Source organism: Poeciliopsis prolifica, unplaced genomic scaffold (genome assembly GCF_027474105.1).
Source record: "Poeciliopsis prolifica strain line A6 unplaced genomic scaffold, Auburn_PproV2 SCAFFOLD193, whole genome shotgun sequence".
Lineage (NCBI taxonomy): Eukaryota > Metazoa > Chordata > Actinopteri > Cyprinodontiformes > Poeciliidae > Poeciliopsis > Poeciliopsis prolifica.
In genome coordinates this window covers 176387-196936 of record NW_026562568.1, presented here as the reverse complement: position 1 = coordinate 196936, position 20550 = coordinate 176387, and the positions used below count along the sequence as shown (strand labels likewise).

The 20550-nt window shown below is 39.0% G+C and overlaps 1 pseudogene; it reads right to left on the bottom strand.

The window, feature by feature from the left end:
• Positions 1–1128: 1128 nt before the first annotated feature.
• Positions 1129–20342, bottom strand: LOC129356773 (NACHT, LRR and PYD domains-containing protein 12-like; annotated as a pseudogene).
• Positions 20343–20550: the final 208 nt, after the last annotated feature.

Here is a 20550-nt window from a genome sequence, read left to right as displayed (position 1 = left end):
GGTGAAGAGCGAGGCTCCTGATCTGCTGTGAGTGACGTGACGCTCGGTGGAAGTTCTGCATCCTGTTGCAGCTTCATGTTGGAGACGTGAGGTTTTGCTTCTCCTGTCAGGGATTTGATGGGAAACGAGTCACAACATTCAGATGATTTAATCACTTTGACGATGCAAACTCTGGTTCCTCAGTGTTTGGTCTGTCAGAACGCTGGCTCAGGTTTCTCCTCTAGTTTTTCTTTAAACTTGTTCCACTTTAAATCCACACAAATAAACCACAGAAAGTTATTTTCTCATCTTCTGATGCAAATTTGCATCCATCAACAAAAGCAGGAAAATAAAACTGTTCTTGAACAACAGCTGTGCAAACTGATCCCATCACATCTGTGAGCAACATGGAGTTGATCTGTTTCACCTTTGACCTTTTCTTCCTTCTTGTTGCATCAGAAACTTAAAGTGAATAAAGACGGTTTGAGTGAAACCAGGTTTCAGGTGGACTGAAGTCGTCTTCACTGTGAACTTCATCAACTTTCTGCTTCACAACAAAACCTTTCAAATCCAAACACACATCCAAGCAGCCGAGTCCAAATGATCCACGTTCAAATATTGTTTCTTTTCTCTGCAGGATCTGGTCAGGACGTCTGGATCTCAAGTGGATTTAATGCCACAGATCCAGAGGAAGTTTTACTGTTTGGCTCTGAATCTATAGAGCTGCTATCATGTCTGATTTTAGATCAACTTTTTCACCTCAACAGAATAAAATGACATTTTGTCCCATTAACAAACTCTTTAAAGCTTTTTAATGAAATTTATGCTTCATGTTTTTGCTCAATTCAACTTTTCTAACAAACTCAGAGTATTTTTCTCTCTTTTGTTCCTGCAGATCATCAAACAGATCAGATGAAAAATAAAACTGAAAATCTTCAACAATCGACGTCTGGAAAATATTTGAAATAGAAATAGAAAATGTTCTGAGGTCAAAGGTCATCTTGATCCAGAGTCTCTTTAGACTCAAACTGCTGCAGCTTCAACCTGTGAGGATCAGCAGGACACAGAGACGTTCTCTACTTTACAGAGATCATCAGATCTTCTGCAGAGAGAAGAAGGAAGGAGAGCAGATCAGTGAGAGTTTCCAGTAGCAGTCAGTGACGCAGCACATCCAGTAGATGGTTTCCAGTCAGACTGATCTCAGAGCTGTGACCAAGATGAACCTGATCAGTTGTTTCCTGTTGAACTGAGAGAACAAGCAGGTCTGAGATCAGATCTGCTGCTGTTTGATGAATGAGGACCACTGTCTCTAGACATGTTGGACGCTGGAGTCCAGCTGGACGTCCTGGAGACATGGACACAGCAACAACACAGCAAGCTGCTGCTCCTCTGATTGGCTGATTGCTGTGTCCAATCAGGAAGCCTGAACCATTCTCCTCCCACTGAGAAGCTGCAGCTTTACTGGGAACACTGGATCTTTGCTTTGATGCTGACTGGGTTTAGTTCAATATGCTGACAGCAGCTGGACTCACTGCAAACATTTACTTACCATAAAGTCTCTACAAGATCCATCAGCTGCTGAACATCTGATTCCTTCAGGTTGTTCCATCTCAGGTCCAGTTCTGTCAGACGGGTCGGGTTGGACTTCAGAGCTGAGACCAAATAATCACAGCTGATCTTTGACAAACTGCAGTAAATCAACCTGAATAAAGATTAAAAGATGTGAACCAACAGGATGCAGGTTAACCAGTCCAACAGAACCAGTTAAAGATTCTCATGAATATTAATGCCAACAAGCTGCTGCTCCAATAAAGACCTGCTGACTTCAGAACCAGAACCAGAACCAGAACCTGGTACTGGGTCATGATGAGTTGGAGGATTTTAGTCAGTAAAACCATTCCAGGTTCTGATCAAAGTGTTGAAGCATCAATCATTGATTATTGATTTGTTCCTGTCAGATTCCAGGAATTCACTTTTCTAGACTGGATGACCTTTGACCTGCTTGACCTGAGGGGGATTTCTACACACTGGGTCCGAATGCTGTCCTGTTCTGACCTCAGATCAGCAGGTCCAACTCAGTTACACAGAGAAACTAAATTAAACTCTGGATCCAGGAACAAACTCAGAAAATATTGATTAGATCAGAAGAAATGAACTTTGATTGATGATCAATTATATAGAATTATTCACAGAAATATCAATAATTATATTATTAAAATACCCCAATGTCTCCAGTCTGCAGCCTTCAGTCTGTAGAAAACCACAGAGATTCTTCAGTTCAGAACCTTCCAGGCTGGTTTTGTTCAGGTCCAGTTCTGTCAGATGGGTCGGGTTGGACTTCAGAGCTGAGAACAGAGACGTCCAGCTGGTCTCTGAGAAACTGCAGCTCAATCTGAATAAAGAATAAAAGATGTGAACCTACAGGATGCAGTTAAAACTGAAATATGAACAAATAAATAATAAAAATGTATAAATTAATTTCCCTGAATGTAAAAGAAACATGATGAACTGATTCTAACATCTGATCCAGTCAAACTGGTTTAAAGAGTCCAAACCAGCAGAACCAGAACATTTGATCAACAAAGAAACTCAAAGTTTGTCTCAAAGTTTCTGAGGATCTTAAACTCAGTGGATGTTTTTCTCTCCATGTTTCCTTCCAGGCTCTGGATTCTCCGACTGCTCTGTCCATCATTGATCTGCTGATATTTTATGGCTCCAGTTTTTCTTCATTAATCTATTAATGATGTTTTTCTTGCTGCTTGTATTTGAACTGCAGCTCATTGCTCAGTATGACAGATGGAAACGGGTTGATTTCAATCCTTTTATCATATCATCACATTCTGAAAGTTGATCATTTTGTGCTGATTCAGTTTCTGAACCATCAACTAGAAAATATTGATCTTTTCTCTGTGAGGTCATTGTGGGTCATTTGGTTCTGGTTCTGAATCGTTCATCAGAGACGCTGCAGAAATGGGAATTGATCAGGATATCAGCTTCTTTAATCTGGTCTAGTTAAAGCACTGCAACACCTGGACTCTGTAAACCTGGACTGGATCATCATCAACTAATAGCAGAAGATTTAAAGCTAATGTGGGATTTATGGATCTTCAATAAAGGGACATTTCATGTTGACCTTTGACCTGCTTGACCTGAGGGGGATTTCTACACACTGGGGTCCGAATGCTGTCCTGTTCTGACCTCAGATCAGCAGGTCCAACTCAGTTACACAGAGAAACTAAATTAAACTCTGGATCCAGGAACAAACTCAGAAAATATTGATTAGATCAGAAGAAATGAACTTTGATTGATGATCAATTATATAGAATTATTCACAGAAATATCAATAATTATATCATTAAAATACCTCAATGTCTCCAGTCTGCAGCCTTCAGTCTGTAGAAAACCACAGAGATCCTTCAGTCCAGAACCTTCCAGGTTGGTTCCTCTCAGGTTCAGTTCTGTCAGACGGGTCGGGTTGGACTTCAGAGCTGAGAACAGAGACGTCCAGCTGGTCTCTGAGAAACTGCAGTCACTCAATCTGAATAAAGAATAAAAGATGTGAACCAACAGGATGCAGTTAAAACTGAAATATGAACAAATCAATAATAAAATGTATAAATTAATTTCCCTGAATGTAAAAGAAACATGATGAACTGATTCTAACATCTGATCCAGTCAAACTGGTTTAAAGAGTCCAAACCAGCAGAACCAGAACATTTGATCAACAAAGAAAGTCAAAGTTTGTCTCAAAGTTTCTGAGGATCTTAAACTCAGTGGATGTTTTTCTCTCCATGTTTCCTTCCAGGCTCTGGATTCTCCGACTGCTCTGTCCATCATTGATCTGCTGATATTTTATGGCTCCAGTTTTTCTTCATTAATCTATTAATGATGTTTTTCTTGCTGCTTGTATTTGAACTGCAGCTCATTGCTCAGTATGACAGATGGAAACGGGTTGATTTCAATCCTTTTATCATATCATCACATTCTGAAAGTTGATCATTTTGTGCTGATTCAGTTTCTGAACCATCAACTAGAAATATTGATCCTTTTCTCTGTGAGGTCATTGTGGGTCATTTGGTTCTGGTTCTGAATCCTTCATCAGAGACGCTGCAGAAATGGGAATATTGATCACGATATCAGCTTCTTTAATCTGGTCTAGTTAAAGCACTGCAACACCTGGACTCTGTAAACCTGGACTGGATCATCATCAACTAATAGCAGAAGATTTAAAACTAATGTGGGATTATGGATCTTCAATAAAGGGACATTTCATGTTGACCTTTGACCTGCTTGACCTGAGGGGGATTTCTACACACTGGGTCCGAATGCTGTCCTGTTCTGGCCTCAGATCAGCAGGTCCAACTCAGTTACACAGAGAACTAAATTAAACTCTGGATCCAGGAACAAACTCAGAAAATATTGATTAGATCAGAAGAAATGAACTTTGATTTATGATCACTTATATAGAATTATTCACAGAAATATCAATAATTATATCCATTAAAATACCTCAATGTCTCCAGTCTGCAGCCTTCAGTCTGTAGAAAACCACAGAGATCCTTCAGTCCAGAACCTTCCAGGTTGGTTTCGTACAGGTCCAGTTCTGTCAGATGGGTCGGGTTGGACTTCAGAGCTGAGAACAGAGACGTCCAGCTGTCTCTGAGAAACTGCAGTCACTCAATCTGAATAAAGAATAAAAGATGTGAACCAACAGGATGCAGTTAAAACTGAAATATGAACAAATCAATAATAAAATGTATAAATTAATTTCCCTGAATGTAAAGAAACATGATGAACTGATTCTAACATCTGATCCGTCAAACTGGTTTAAAGAGTCCAAACCAGCAGAACCAGAACATTTCAACAAAGAAACTCAAAGTTTCTATCAGTCTGGATGAGTTGAGCTATTTCTGCTGGTTCCTGATCATCAGACCCGACTTGGTAACTGGATCAGAACCAGTCAGGTTCTTCATTAATGGCCTTTGGGTTCCTATTAAAGCTGCTGAAAGCCAATGGAGGCCATTATTTCCTCAGGAACGGTTCCTCTCTGACCGGCCCAACAGAACCACAGCCTCAGGACAAAGCTGAGGAACCTGCTGCTGCTGCAAACCTCACTTTCATTCATTGCATCTAGATTTGCTTTTCTACAATCAGTGGTTTCTTAGACGTTCATTAATGAGGATTTGAACTCGTCAGTGTTTGTGGCTCTGGAGGATCAACATTTCATTCTGATGTAAAGAATCAGAAATAAAAGCATCTGAATCTTTACCAAACTGAAACATCTCCATCATTCATTCACAGCATTTCAATTATTTTACTCATTTTGTTCATCAAAAACATTTAAGAGGAAAAACTGAAAAACAAAGTTCAATAATCTCAAAGTCTGAAATAAGAAAATAATTAATAAGGTCAAAAGTTTTAGAGATTTTATTCAGATGATTAAACAGGTTGTTTTAAATAATATATTAACATTAAATTGATTAACTATTGATTAAAGAATCAATAAATGATTTTATTGAATAAATAGAGAAAACAAACCTCAGAATCTTCACTTTACTGACTGAATTCTCCAGGATCTCAATCAGATGCTTCATATCAGATTCTCCAGCTTTATATATGAAGATCTGATTTATTTCCAGTTCAGTCAGATCTGGGTTGGACTTCAGAGCCGAGGCCAAAACTTCATATTCAGCATTTTCCATCAAACAGCCACCAAGTCTGTGATTAGAGAAAATAATTCAGTTCTAATGAAATCAATCTGGATCATAAACAGACTAAAATATGATAACAGTGATGTCATCATCTGATCATCATCTGATCAATATCTACTGAGTTTGACCCCACAGAGAATCTGTGCAGTTCCTGGTTAAAGTCCAGGTTCTGGTTCTGGTTCTGGTCCAGGTTCTGGTTCTGGTTCTGGTTCTGGTTCTGGTCCAGGTTCTGGTTCTGGTTCTGGTCAGGCTTCATGTCCTCAGACCTTCAGCTGCAGTCAGATGTTGAAGATCTTCTATCATCAGTGAAGGAAAGTTCAGTTTCTCTGCAGCAGCTGATGAAGAGGCTGACTGAGCTGAATGAAGGAAACGACTGGAGATGATGGAGAGGAGAGGAACTGCTCACAGCTCTGACTTGGACTAGACCGTTTAGATCAAGCAGGAAGTGAGTTCTAAATGAAGTGAGCAGAACAGGAAGTCCAGCTGCTGTGGACCTCTGGCATCTCTGGGTTTGTGGAGCCAATATCTGCTGCATCATCATGAATAATAGTAATATATTGTATAGAAACATGTTTCCCAGCAGCAGGTTATTAAATGCTGCCACAGAGGAAACTGGGAGCAGAACAAACACATGATGCTCCAGTTCTGTCTCCGTTCATCTGCTGGATTTGATGCTTTAACAAAGTAGAAAGTGGACAGTCGTCAACCTGCTGCAGCTAAAAGCTTCACGTTGTTCTGGTCGTCCTGCAGAGCAGCAGCAGAACCGGTCCTGCTGCTCCTTCCGGTCTGAACCGTCTGGACTGGGTCAGAACCGGGTCCAGGTGACCCAGGATCTGCAGATGATCCTCATTAATATGTCTGCACACATTGAGATGAGACAGACTGATAAACTCTCAGTCCATCAGTCTGATCTACTATAGTGATGATATGGATCATGGTGGACAGAACCAGAACCAGAGCCAGGGCCGGATCCGGGCCGGACCAGCGCAAGACCATCATTTGTATATGGACCCCTGTGATAATGCCTTGCTCACCCTTTGGCCACCCTTGAAAAAAAGTCGAGCTCCGCCACTGCAGACAGAAACAGTTTATATTAAAATCCTGTTTTATGAATCATGTTTGGTGGATGAATCATAAAATGTGACAGATGAGAGACGTCTGATCATGCAGAGTGTTTCTGACTCCATTTGGGTCATGAACCAAAGAAACCCTGTGGAGAATCAACAATAATTATAGTTTATTAATGACACTAAATTTAACAGATTTCAGGAAAAACGACTCAAGATGATTTGAACCAGAACAACACAGAGGATTTTTCTCCCTGGATTTTATGGGACGAAGCAAAAACTTTAATTATCTGGTTCTCTAATGAGAAAGAGAGAAATGTTTAAAAGATTAGAAAACTAAAATCTCCAAATACAACGTATGGAAAATAATAATAATAACAAATCAGAGAAACAAGGAGAAACTGTTTCTATGAAACCAGATGGAGGAAAAGGATAAATTTATTCAACTCAACTATTATGGAAATAGATCAAAGCAAAGAAAGAACTGATAGCAAACTAATAGATTTATCAATAAATTAAAATCCAACAGATAAAGACACCGATCTCTAAACACATGAGAATCTGTTGAATGATCCTCCACTCAGTTCTGCTCTCAGCCTCATGCAGTTTTTGCTGCTGCTCTGGATTCACCATCGATAGGAACAGATCAAAATCATCCACTAACAACTAATCACTGATCAATAAAGTCATTAAAGACTGAAAGGGAATCAGACGGCAGGTGAGGAGGCGACCCGGCAGAGCGGCTGCTGAAGGATTGATTAGATCAGAACTTTGTGGAGGGGAAACACCGCCATCTTGGATCAGAGCAGAGATGTCAGTGATTCCTAAACCTGGTAAAGATGAAACTGGATGTGGTTCATAAACCAACATCAGTTTGAAACATTGATTACAGGATCACTGCAGCAACACTGGATAAATATTATAATCCCAGGAATTACAGACACAGATCAGATTTAATCTGGTTTTATCATCAACATTCAAACCCATGACAACGTGGGCTCCTGACCTCACAGGTCAAAGGTTAAACAGAATCAATAAAGTCATTTAGATGCTGAAAAGGCTTTGATTCAAAGTGTTGGAAATATCTTTATTGAGCTCTGGACAGATTGGCTTTAATAATCAGATTATAGGTTGTTTCAGTCTGTATGAATCACATTCTGCCAGGATTAAGATTAATGTGGATTATCAGATTCAGGAAAGGGTCTGTGGCCGAGGCTGAACCCTCATCGCCACGTTGCTGCTTTTATTGATCCATCAGAGAACAACAACATTATGGGAGGAACTATTAAGGAACAAGACCAGACGATGAGCTGCTAACGCTAACTGCTAACGCTAACTGCTAACGCTAACTGACCCGGAGTTAGCCGACCTGATAGCACAGGATGCTACGTCAACGATGGATTATAGTCAGAATGGTTGATTTCTGGTCCATAATCAATGATCAATCAGCAAACAATCATCCAATTCTAGTCAGAACCAAAGTTGAAAATGTGTCAACGAATCATTTGAGGTTGAAATTGATGAATCAAACGCCGATAACTGATCAATATCTGTTATCGGCAGATATTGATCGAGTCAATATCTGATCTATATTAAATCAATAAATGCTTTCCCAACTCCCTCTTCAGTACTTTGGTTCTTGGTTTGGTGAAACTGAACTGGATCTTTATCAGCATTTGGACATTTTTAATGAATTTAATCAACTATTTTTTCAGTGTTTGTGGTTAATGGAGGATTGAACCAGTTATTGATGAACTTTAACCCCTGTATATATTGTCAATAATTGTTCCAACTGCAGTTCAAATCACCTTTTGCTCTATTTTTCTGTCTCTGGTGTTAAATCAATCCTGATTTGATCTTTAGGTTTTCTGATAAACACTTTATTTTAAAAATTGACTCATTTTTACCACGAGCTGCAGCATCATAAATGCTGCAGCATAGTGCAGCATTTATGATGCTGCACTATGCTGTAGCATCATAAATGCTGCAGCATTTATGATGCTACAGCATAGTGCAGCATCATAAATGCTGCAGCTTGATAGCTAAATGTAACTGTATGTGTCGACTAGCATAAGATAAATATTCATGAATATTCCTCATTAACTTAGTGAGTGTACATCAATCAATCAGATTGACTGATTGATTGATTGATTGATTGATTGAGTGTACATGGGAACCGAACGCTTTGTGTTTGTTCTCAGACCTGTAACCAGTTCCCTACTTAATATTTCTGCTCGTTACAAAACGTCTCTCTTGCTCTGCAGAACCTGGTTTCTTTAGCAGAATGCTCTCAGAGTCAAGATAAGCAACCAGCAGCTTCTGCATGCTGAGTTTTTAAATTAACACCACAAAGGAGCAGCAGACACGAACAGACAGTCAGTTTGACACAAACTTATTTTAATCTCATCAGAGAACATGTGAAATTTCCTCCCCAGAATGTTTTAATGTTTTCCTGGGCGAATAACATGCAACACTGATGATGATGATGATGATGATGATGATCAGAACATTCACATTAGACTGGAAGGAAATAATTAAGGAAATTCATCCAGTGGAGAGACTGACTGTCATGAAGACTTTCTGCTGATCAATAAAAATATTGGAAGAGAAGACCTGAACCTGGAACCAACTGGAGGATCAATGTAATCATCTAGTTTTATTGTGAAAGTTCTCACTTTGGGTTTTATTGTTTTATTATTTAATTGTCTTTGTTCAACAAGATACTTTGCAGCTTTTGTTAGTGGAGGTTTGAATGTTCAAAGTATTTATATTTCTGAAACTATGAAAACAACAAAATATAAAGTTTATGAAAAATAATCCAGAGGATGAAGGAAGTAGATAAAGAGCAAAAACATCCAGAATCAACTTAAAGACAGAAGAAGAACAGGAGGACAATAGAGCTGAATCAGCATCACACAATGAAAACATCTGGACTCACCGAGCCTTTCTGCAGTTCCTCACAGCTGGAACCAGTCTCCGTCGTCCTTTATCTGAGGTTTTGTACTTCTTCAGGTCCAACTCATCCAGAACTTCTGACATCTGCAGCATGAAGGCCAGAGCTGAACAGTCAGTCTCTGAGAGCTCCTTCCCTGAATCCAGCAGCCGTTGGATCTCCTGATAAAATGAGACGTCGTTCATCTCCACCAGACAGTAGAAGATGTTGATGCTTCTGGCAGGAGAGATATCATCAGAGTTCATCTCCTTCAGGTTGGTGATGATTCTCTGGATGGTTTCTGGACTGGTCTCTGTCTGACCCAGCAGATCTTCTAAGACTCTCTGGTTGGACTCCACAGTGAGACCATGAAGGAAGCGGACAAACAGGTCCAGGTGGCCATTTTTACTCCAGAGGGATTTCTCCATGACTTTCTCCATGAACTCATCTAGAGATGTTTCTCTGTATTCGTCTCCCAGGAACGTCTTGATCTCCTCTGACTTCCTGCTGTGAAGCAGTGGAGCATGTAGACTGCAGCCAGAAACTCCTGGATGCTCAGATGAACAAAGGAGTAGACGGAGACGTCGCCCGTTCCACTGTCCTTTTTAAACATTTCAGTGAAAACTCCTGAATATTGTGCAGATTTCTTGCTATCAATGCCACACTTCTCCAGGTCTTTGTCATAGAAGATCAGGTTTCCCTTCAGCAGCTGATCAAAAGCCAGTTTTCCTAGAGACTCAATCAGCTTCCTGTTCTCTGGACTCCAGATAGATTTGCTCTTTTTTCCTCCATCATATTTTTCCTCCTTGATTTTGAGTTGAACCTTCAGGAACTTTATGAACATCTCAGTCAGAGTGTTGGGTAGTTTCTCTCTCTCTCTGGTCTCCATCACATCCTCCAGAACTTTAGCAGTGATCCAGCAGAAGACGGGGATGTGACACATGATGTGGAGACTTTTGGATTTCTGGATGTGGGAGATGATCCTGCTGGCCTTCTCTTCATCATCTCTGAATCTCTTCCTGAAGTATTCCTCCTTCTGGGGTCAGTGAACCCTCTGACCTCTGTCACCATGTCAACACAGTGAGCAGGGATCTGATTGGCTGCTGCAGGTCGTGTGGTTATCCAGAGGAGAGCAGAGGGAAGCAGTTCCTTCCTGATGAGGTTTGTCAGCAGAACATCCAGTGAGGTCGACTTTTCAGGGTCAGTCAACATTGTAGTGTTGTAGAAATCCAGATTAAATCGACTTTCATCCAGACCATCAAAGATGAACAGAACCTGGAACGATTCAAAGTTTCTGATTCCTTTGGTTTTAGTGAAGCGTTCATGAATCAGTTCTAATAAGCTGAACTTTTCTTCTCTCAGTAAATTCAGTTCTCTGAAGGTGAATGGAAATATGAAATCAATGTTCTGGTTGGTTTTGCCTTCAGCCCAGTCCAGAGTGAACTTCTGTGTTAACAGTGTTTTCCCAATGCCAGCCACGCCCATGGTCATCACTGTTCTGATTGGTTGATCTCCTCCAGGTGGGACTTTAAAGATGTCTTCTCTTCTGACTGTTTCTTGTTTCCTGGATGCTGTTTCAATCTGTCTGACCTCATGTTCCTGGTTGACCTCTCTAGTTGACCCCTCTGTGATGTAGAGCTCAGTGTAGATCTGGTTCAGACCGGTTTTATTTCCAAGTTCAGCGACGCCTTCAGAGAGACTCTGGATCTTCATCTTCAGATGGTTTTTAAGTTCCTGTTGACACCGAACATCAAAATCTAAAAAATAAACAAGAGCAGACACTTCAGCTAAACATAATGAAAATAGTTATTTTGATATTCTCAAAGGACATTAATATATTTAACTTTTTCTCTGTGGTGAAAAATTTTGAAATCAGGAACTATTAGAAGAGATCAGATTTATTTATCATTTATAGTTTAATCAAAACCAGTAGAGGTTGTAATAGCAGCTTTAATGAACTTTGTCTCTCACCTGGACCAAAGGAGGCAGAGGACAAACCCAGCTGGTTGGACAGAGTTGGATCCATGTGATGAAGATGTTTGATCATCAACCTGCAGGCTCTCTGTCCTTTCTTTCTCACAGCATCTATGGTGTCGCGGGCCTTGTCTGCTCTGGTTTGGTTCATCTGCAGTATACCCTCATCCTCCAAATCACCAAACACCTCATCTGATAGAAGCTCATCAAGGAGCCGTTTCAGGATTTCCTCAGAAACTTTCTTCACAAACTCAGAGCGAACCTTGAAAAGTTTTTCCTCTACAGGCAGAAACAGAAACAGGATTAATTTACATCTGAGAGACAAACCTGATGAAGATCAACTCTTCCTGTTGCTCCATCCAGAGATTCTCCTCAGAGTCTGTTGATCAGCTCCTCAGGTCTGAACCTGCTGTTGTGTTTCTGCCTCATATCTGAGTGACGACCACTGATTCTGTCTACATGAGAACAAATGAAGCTTCTGTTCATCATTTGTTTCCTCACTGCAGGAAGAACAATAAAACAAACACCTTCTAAATATAGAGCTGAACTATTTCAGGAAAACAGGAAACTCTGATGTTATTGATGAAAATATCGACTGATTAACATTTTCATCACTTTTCTCTCTTTTACTTTCAACAAGTTTTTAATCTCTATCTTTAAGCTTCAGCATCTCTGTCACCAAATGTTGGGATAAAAGACAGAGACAGTCTTTGATAATAAATTAGTAATAAATGATGTGATTATTGGATCAATTAATTAGTGAATATAGTAAATATTCCTGAAGATGTTCTTCACTTTGGTTCCTTTTAGTTCTGTTTCCATCTGAGTCCAGGTTTTATCTTCAGGTTTCACAGAAACTCAGTTTCCAGCACAGCTTCACTGAACAGGAAGCATGAAAACAATAAATAGTCTGAGGCTGAGGTTCATCACATGGCAGCAACACGGGCTGTGATTGGTCCGTTTGTTCCTTCATGATGGTTCATTTCTGCTTCTGATCACTTACCAAAATCCACTTCCTGCTGGACTTCCTGCTGGACTTCCTGCTGGACTTCCTGCTGCTGCGCCATCTTTTATCTGGAAAACATGAAGGATTTATTATGTTTCAGACTTTGTCTCATAAATAATTTACTGTGGTATAAATGATAAACTACATGGAAAAATACCAGATTAGAGATGAAAATACTCATTTAAATCACACAATACACACCACTGAAAAAACCATTTCTTTAATTCTTAAAACTAAAATTTGTCTTTATGAAAACTGACTTGATTCTTCCAGAACATCTGAAATCAACACTATTGAACCAAATGTTTGTATTTAAGGATGGAAAGCGACTGTGAGTCATTCTAGGATCAGATTTCCTTCAGACTGAAATGAAAACATCTTTAAATCCTGTTTGTTGCCATTGAACAGTAATGTGTTGCTGCCATCACCAGCTGATTAAATGTCCTCCAGAAATGCGTCTGGCCTCCTGCTCAGGCGTTTAGTTTTCAGGTGACCAGTTGTCCTCACCGTCTCTGCCGTCTTCCTCTGAGTGATGATGAGAAGCAGCAGAAATAAAGACACAGAGGGATGAGAGGGACGAATCTGGACTGACAGAGTTTCATCCTGTTGAAACAAACCAAGTTCTGACTGGTTCTGCTGAAGCTGCTGACTGGGACCAAACTGGAGAACTTAGTGGAATTAAAACCTCTACAACCCTAAAGGCGACCCAATCAAAACGACTCACTGTAGATATTTGAAACTTGCTACACAAAGCCTTCAACACAGGAAATAAACTATTGGAGGGAGGGTCAAAGGTCATTTTTGACATGTCACATGATGAATTTAGTCCAAGGAATTTAGATGTATTGGCTTCTTACAGCAGGTATTGTTGTTGCGCAACCTCTGCCCCCCTCCTTCACTCTCTCCTCTCTCAGTCACTACTTCCTCTTCAGAGAGGGGAGATGTGCTACCAGCTCTCTGTCTAACGGGTGAATTGAGTTTCCTAAATCTGTCCAGAACTGAAGTAAACTCTGTTTTAGCTGCATCCAGAAAGGATTCGCCTGGTTACTGATGGCCTCCATCCAGATGTCTCGTCCTTCTTCCCCCTGTGAATCAGCCAGACTGAGCAGCCAACTGGTTCCACAGAGCACATCTGTTAACGGTCGCTCCTTCTCTTTATTACAACTTGCACTTGTTACTGAATCAGGTTGGTTTTAGTGACTCTGGCGAGTCCCAAGGATGTAGTTTTAGATTTGGGCTAAAGCAACCTATAAAACATGACCTAGTTTTCTTCCCCAGAATCAAACATCACAGCTATTTTACTACCGTCAAAGAACTTTGAGGTGACTCATTAATTGAATGTCCACATCTTTTACATTTTCTTTATGCTAAATATTTTATTAGTAAAGCACTTTTGCAAGAGTCAGTACAGCTTAATGAAGTAGCAGAAATAATCAAATAAGTAAAATCAATCATCTAGTTTGTCTTTCCCTAACGCTGATACTAAGAACTAAAAGGGAATCTGTTGTGGACAGGCGTAGAGGGGATCACGTGATGTCGTTAGTGATTATAGATCAGCTGTTGCTCACCTGGGTGAAGTAGTGAGTGGGTGATGGAGGAAGGTTTACTTTTGCTGACCGCTTCAATTTAGCACATTTTGTCTTTATTCACTGTTTTTTCTACGGATCCGTTTTTTTATTTTTTTTTAACTTTATTTTTATTTATTTTAACAACACATGTCCACAGTTGCATTCGTCTGTCTCTTACTGACATTTATCTTCTGCATTATAACTTGACAAAAGATGAGACATCAAATGATCTAACATAGGCAATAAGGAATACATACCAGTACAAACATCACACAAGAACAACAAAATAAAAATAAAAAATAATACAAGACACACAATTAAATCCCCTCTGACATAAGATGGTCCTCACATTCTTAAACACCATGGTATTCTAACTGACCCATGGGTACATACAGGTGCCAACAAGCAATCCTGTAAGGGCGTCATTGAATTAGTAACGGTAAGACCGGGCTCCACCTTATATCAAAAACTGTTTTTTGAAGCCTTAAGGAATATGTGATTCCTTCCATCAGATAAATGTCCCAGATTTTTTGTATCCATGTGCCGGTTGGCCCCCGGCTGTACCTTTTTGTTTCTTTGGACCGGCTCACCAGGTCCACCTTTCTGTTGAACTTTTTTCTCTTACTTTTTTGTTACGTTTTGGGACACGGGAAGAGGGGTTCTTTCCTTCCTTTACGGAAAAAAAAACAAGTAGAAAAGGACAAGGCAGTCTAAAAGAAAAGAAAAAAAATGAATAAAGGAATATTTTTCTTGGAATCCTTTTGTCTACGTGTCCTTTTAAATAGGAGGCCCTGGTTTCAGCCACCTGATAGTTATACATTTCAAGGCTGCTGTGAGCAAGATACTTAGAAGATATCTATCACCCTTCCTGTCCATTCCATCGGGTATTACTCCCAGAACTGCCACCAAGGGAGTTTTTGGAACATTTCTCCTGAAAATAACACTGAGAGCTTCAAAAATGTCCTTCCAGAAATCACTTAGTTTAGGACAAGACCAGAAGCTACGGATCCGTTTTTATGCTGTGTGGACACTGACGCTTTGGATATTGGCAAAATAAATCAACTTAAATGCAACTTGGATTGCGTTTTTGATCAGCTGGCGCGTCAACAAAGATTCCCCTATTCAGCCGCTCAGCGACCTGGTTTGACAGTCGCTGATAGAACCTCTGAGAGAGATGGACGATCACACAAGTGACCTCTCAGGTTCTGGTTCCCCAGAACCAGAACCAACAGAGGAGAAGCAGCTTTCAGCATCTATGCACCACAAATCTGGAACAAACTTCCAGAAAACTGTAAAACAGCTGAAACCCTGACATCCTTTAAATCTCAACTAAAAACTCACCTGTTTAGAATTGAATTTGAAATGTAATCAATACTCACTGATTATTGGCTGAAAGTGCTGCAAGTGTATCCAATACTGACTGCATTGTCTGCATAAAGTAGGTTCATGTTTATTAACAGAGATTTTGAAGGGCCCAGTAGATCAAAGTCCATTGGCTGAGTTAAATATTATAAATGTTTTATTTGCATTGTTATGGCATTGACTTAATGTAGTTTTTGATTATTGATTCTATGTTGCATCACTTTGTGTTTTTTGTGTTTATTATGTCAGGAAAATCTGAGATAATCCCACTTCCCCATGCTGGAGATTTCAGTTAATAGTAATGTTATGTTCTTTGGGCACTCTCTAATTATTTTTATTTTCTTAAATAATTTTGTATTGATTTAAGTTGAGTGGTTTTGTGTTTATATATTTTTAGGGTAGTGATTCTTTTTGTAATTAGTTTGGCTTTAATTGGTGGGCGAGGACGGCCTATATATATAGGCTGGGTTGTAATGGTTGCCGCCCAGCCGCTCTCTCTCTCGCTCGCTCATCCACCTCCATCTCCACCTCCAAGAGGGATGCGCCCAGAGGAGGCTCCTCCAACTTTGTCGGCCTTTGGACCCTTGTGATGCCTCCTGCCTGCCATGGGGATTTTTTTGGTTGTTTTTTGGTCTGTTTTGGCCTGGTGAGTCCGGTTGTCCTGTTTTCGGTCATTTTGTGTTAATAGCTTATATTATTTTTCCCTATTTTCTTTAGTCTGGTACTAGCAGGGGCTTCGACGGCCCTGTATAGGGTTGGCCCCCTGCTGTACCTTTTTGTTTCTTTGGACCGGCTCACCAGGTCCACCTTTCTGTTGAACTTTTTTCTCTTACTTTTTTGTTACGTTTTGGGACACGGGAAGAGGGGTTCTTTCCTTCCTTTACAGAAAAAAACAAGTAGAAAAGGACAAGGAAGTCTAAAAGAAAAGAAAAAAAATGAATAAAGGAATATTTTTCTTGGAATCCTTTTGTCTACGTGTCCTTTTAAATATGGCGTCCTGGCGGACGTAACAAGTAACAACAAATAAAGTTACCTTTAAAATCAGTCACACAAGCGACATCTGGACCCAACAGTAGAGCCAGACTGCAATAAAATAAATCTGGTTGTGTGTGTTGTTTTTGTCTCCTGCAAACTTTGCTTTAATTATAATTATCTTTTTTATCTAATCTTAAGAAATCATAGAGAGAGATGAGACAGGAAGAGCAGGTTTCCTGGAAACTGAGGAAGGAAGTTTCCAGCCTGCAGATTTATAAAAATATCTGAGATTATTCCTTATTAAAAGCATAAAAGTTTGAAAGGATGAAATCTAAACATTTTGAGTAATTACATAAGATTTAAAGTAAAGTACTTATATTAATATTGGTTTACTTATAACAATACTTACTGACACTTGTGGAAAAACGTACAAGTAAGACAAGTAACTGTAACTTTGGTATTAAATAATTACAATAATAGATTATTCTTGGTTTCTTTTCAGAACATGTGTAATAACTCACATAATTATAATATATAAGTAATAAGTTGTGATTATCATAAAATTATAAATTAATGCTAATTAAAGGAACTAAAAGGATTATAACATTGAACTTGAAATGGTGTAAAATGTGTAACTGCTATTAAAGATCACTGATGATGTGTTGGAGGTTGATAGAAGGTGAAAGGTCAAGGGTCAAAGAGGACTAACAGGAGAGCAGAGATGACCAACGCCTCATTTGAAGATAGATGATTGAACAACTTAAACGTCTCAGAGACATGGGAGCATCGTTGAGCAACCCTGAGACATTAGCCAAGACATCAGGACAAAATGTCTCCAAGACAGTGATGGATATGAGGTCATCTGTCCATCAGCCAATGAAACAAGCACAGCAACAGTGTTAGCCAATGCTAATGCACCAAAATGGTGGATAAACCCAATAAAGGGTGAGAGCAAAAGAGGAACCTTTGGTTGGATCAGGGTTGCTCAACTTATTACTCTTGTTATTATAATGTGAGTTATTACAGAAGTTACAGTTACTTGTCTTACTTGTACGTTTTTCCACAAATGTCAGTAAGTATTGTTATAAGTAAACCAATATTAATATAAGTACTTTACTTTAAATCTTATCTAATTACTCAAAATGTTTACATTTCATCCTTTCAAACTTTTATGCTTTTTAATAAGGAATAATCTCAGATATTTTTATAAATCTGCAGGCTGGAAACTTCCTCAGTTTCCAGGAAACCTGCTCTTCCTGTCTCATCTCTCTCTATGATTTCTTAAGATTAGATAAAAAAGATAATTATAATTAAAACAACACACACAACCAGATTTATTTTATTGCAGTCTGGGTCTACTGTTGGGTCTAGATGTCACTTGTGTGACTGATTTTAAAGGTAACTTTATTTATTGTTACTGTTAAATTAAACTCTCCAGCATGGGGAAGTGGGATGATCTCAGATTTTCTTGACAGTATTCTTGTAAACCTTGGAGAATTAAAAGTTATCAAAATGTTAAATGTTTTGATCCAGGCCTCAAACTTTGATTTTTCACCAATAAAATTATGTCAGAGTCAAACAGTTTGACTTTAACTTGATTGTGCAGGAGGAATTAAGACTTCAGGTTGTTTTTCCCCATAAACAGAGACGTAGACCAGAACTCATTTCTTCAGAGGAACCAACTTCACACGGATCTGAATGATTGGTAGAAGAAAAGAGCAAGAACTGAAGCTCTGCATATCTGAATCCTGAGACAAGATCAGACATGCAGGTAATCAACGTCTTCAGTTTCTCACGTTGGAGAATCACAGATGGATTAAAGTGAGATGCTGAAACCTGCTGAGGCTTGAAATATTCCTCCACTCCTCAGTGGAACAAGAAGAGCTTCATAAAAACAGAAAACAAACCGTCTCTGGAGTCTGACAATAATGAGAGGATTAATATGTGAACATCTGCTGTACAGAGATGATAGATGATTGTAATAAGATCAATATTCATTCAACAAACACCATCATGTAATCTGAGATTATTTGGTTTGGTTGGGATAGATTGAGATTCCTGATAATTAGTTCATCTCTCAGGATGATTCATCTCAGAACACAAACATTCAAAGTCAATGATTCTCATGTTTAGGTTCTGATTATAATCACTTAAATAAGTTTCAACAAACTCTGCTTCTGTAAACTCTGAGTTAACTTAGCCTGAAACTGAGATCCTGGTTCTAAAACTTTTTACCTAAAGATCAACAAACTGCACTAATCAAGAACCACAGGAAGTGGATTTGTGATGTCACCAGGTTCAGATGTCATTAGACTGTTGTTCCTCTGGAGGGCGCTGTTGATTCTTTACGGTGGCGCCGTTTTGTCTCTTTTCACAATCAAGTTTGCTACATTTTTACAGAGAAGGGAAACAACTGAACCACTAGGGTCAAAGGTCAAAATCCTGCCACCAGACTCAGTTCATTGATATGAAATAGAAAAATCCAAACATTTAACAATGAATCAAAAACAGAGTAAAAAAAAACTCTAAAGATTCACAGATAGCCGAACTTCTGTAAATTTCTCTCATTCACCAAAATTTAAAACTATTTAAAACTTTGTTAAAAACAACAAAATTATTTAATATCACTGTCATTGAATGTATGAAGTGACTGAAATATGAAATACATTAACAGGTTTTCTTTTAAGTGTTAACAGTGATATAGATTATTAGAAATCGCTGTGATTCAACCAATAGTTTAGCAGATTTGTGATTTAATATTAATCAATCATTTAAAAATCAAAATGAGAGAAAATGAATGACGATCAGAGTGGAGGACAGTTTTCTTCTGCTCAAACCTCTGAGCTCTCCAGGACAAATCTGACATTTTTTTTGTTTTACATTAAAAAACAACAAACAAGACATTTGATCCAAAATGGCCGACTTCCTGCTGGGAGTGTAAACGGGTCCAATAGTCATTTTTCTCAGTTCTGATGGTTTGATGTTTTAACTCAGTTCAGGTCTAAATAACAGCAGTGGATGTTTTTATATACTCTAGGGGGCGCTGTGTTGATATTTCACCATAATCACTTCTTACTGATCAATAATTGATTGAAATGTGATCAGCTGTCCTCTGGCTCCTCTCTGATCAATAAATTATTGACTTCATATCGAAATATTTTCATCCACCAACCAGGAACCAGATATATCAGCTGAACCAGAACCAGAACCAGAACCAGCAGCTCAGAGAGAGAAACCAGTCAGGACTGGAAACCAGAAGAATGTGGAGTTAAAACTCACCTGATCAGATCTTTGCTTCTTCTTCTGTTCACACAAACCCAGTGGGAGCGAACTGGAGAACCGCACCCGATTCTCCAGAACTTTAATGGGACCCACCTGAGGCTCCGCCCCCTGACAGCAGAGGTGTGTTCACCTGTTGAATAACAAGAAACCAGGAAATAAATGTTAAACAACAAGTTCACGTTTAGGTTTAAAGCTTCTTTAAGTTTGAAACATATTCAGGATTTTAATCAATATTTGATTAAATTAATGGAGATTTTCAGTTTCATCTATAAAGAAATTTAACAAATAAAAGTAATAATAGTTGCTGCTTGTTATGATCTGAGCCAACAGAACCAAGAACCTTGAAATGTTGATGTTTCTCCATCTGACATGTTCATATTAAATACAGATTTTATTCATTTATTTAATCTTGTTTAATGTTGATATGAAGGAAACTTTCCATGATGATTCTCACCTGATCCTCCTTCATTCGTGAACATAAAGTTCTTTAACCTTTGTCTCTTTTAGCCTGGAGGCTTCAAGTTGTTCAACTAGTTTGTCTCAAACGTTTCCAACGAAAATTAAAAACCTGCAGAGTTACAAACAGGTTTTAAGTTGCTGCAGCCGTTCACTGGAAGATGTTTATCAGTTTCTGTCTCTGCTGTGCAGGAATGTTTCCTCGTTGCCAACATGCCTGAAAAAAAAAAGGTTCAAC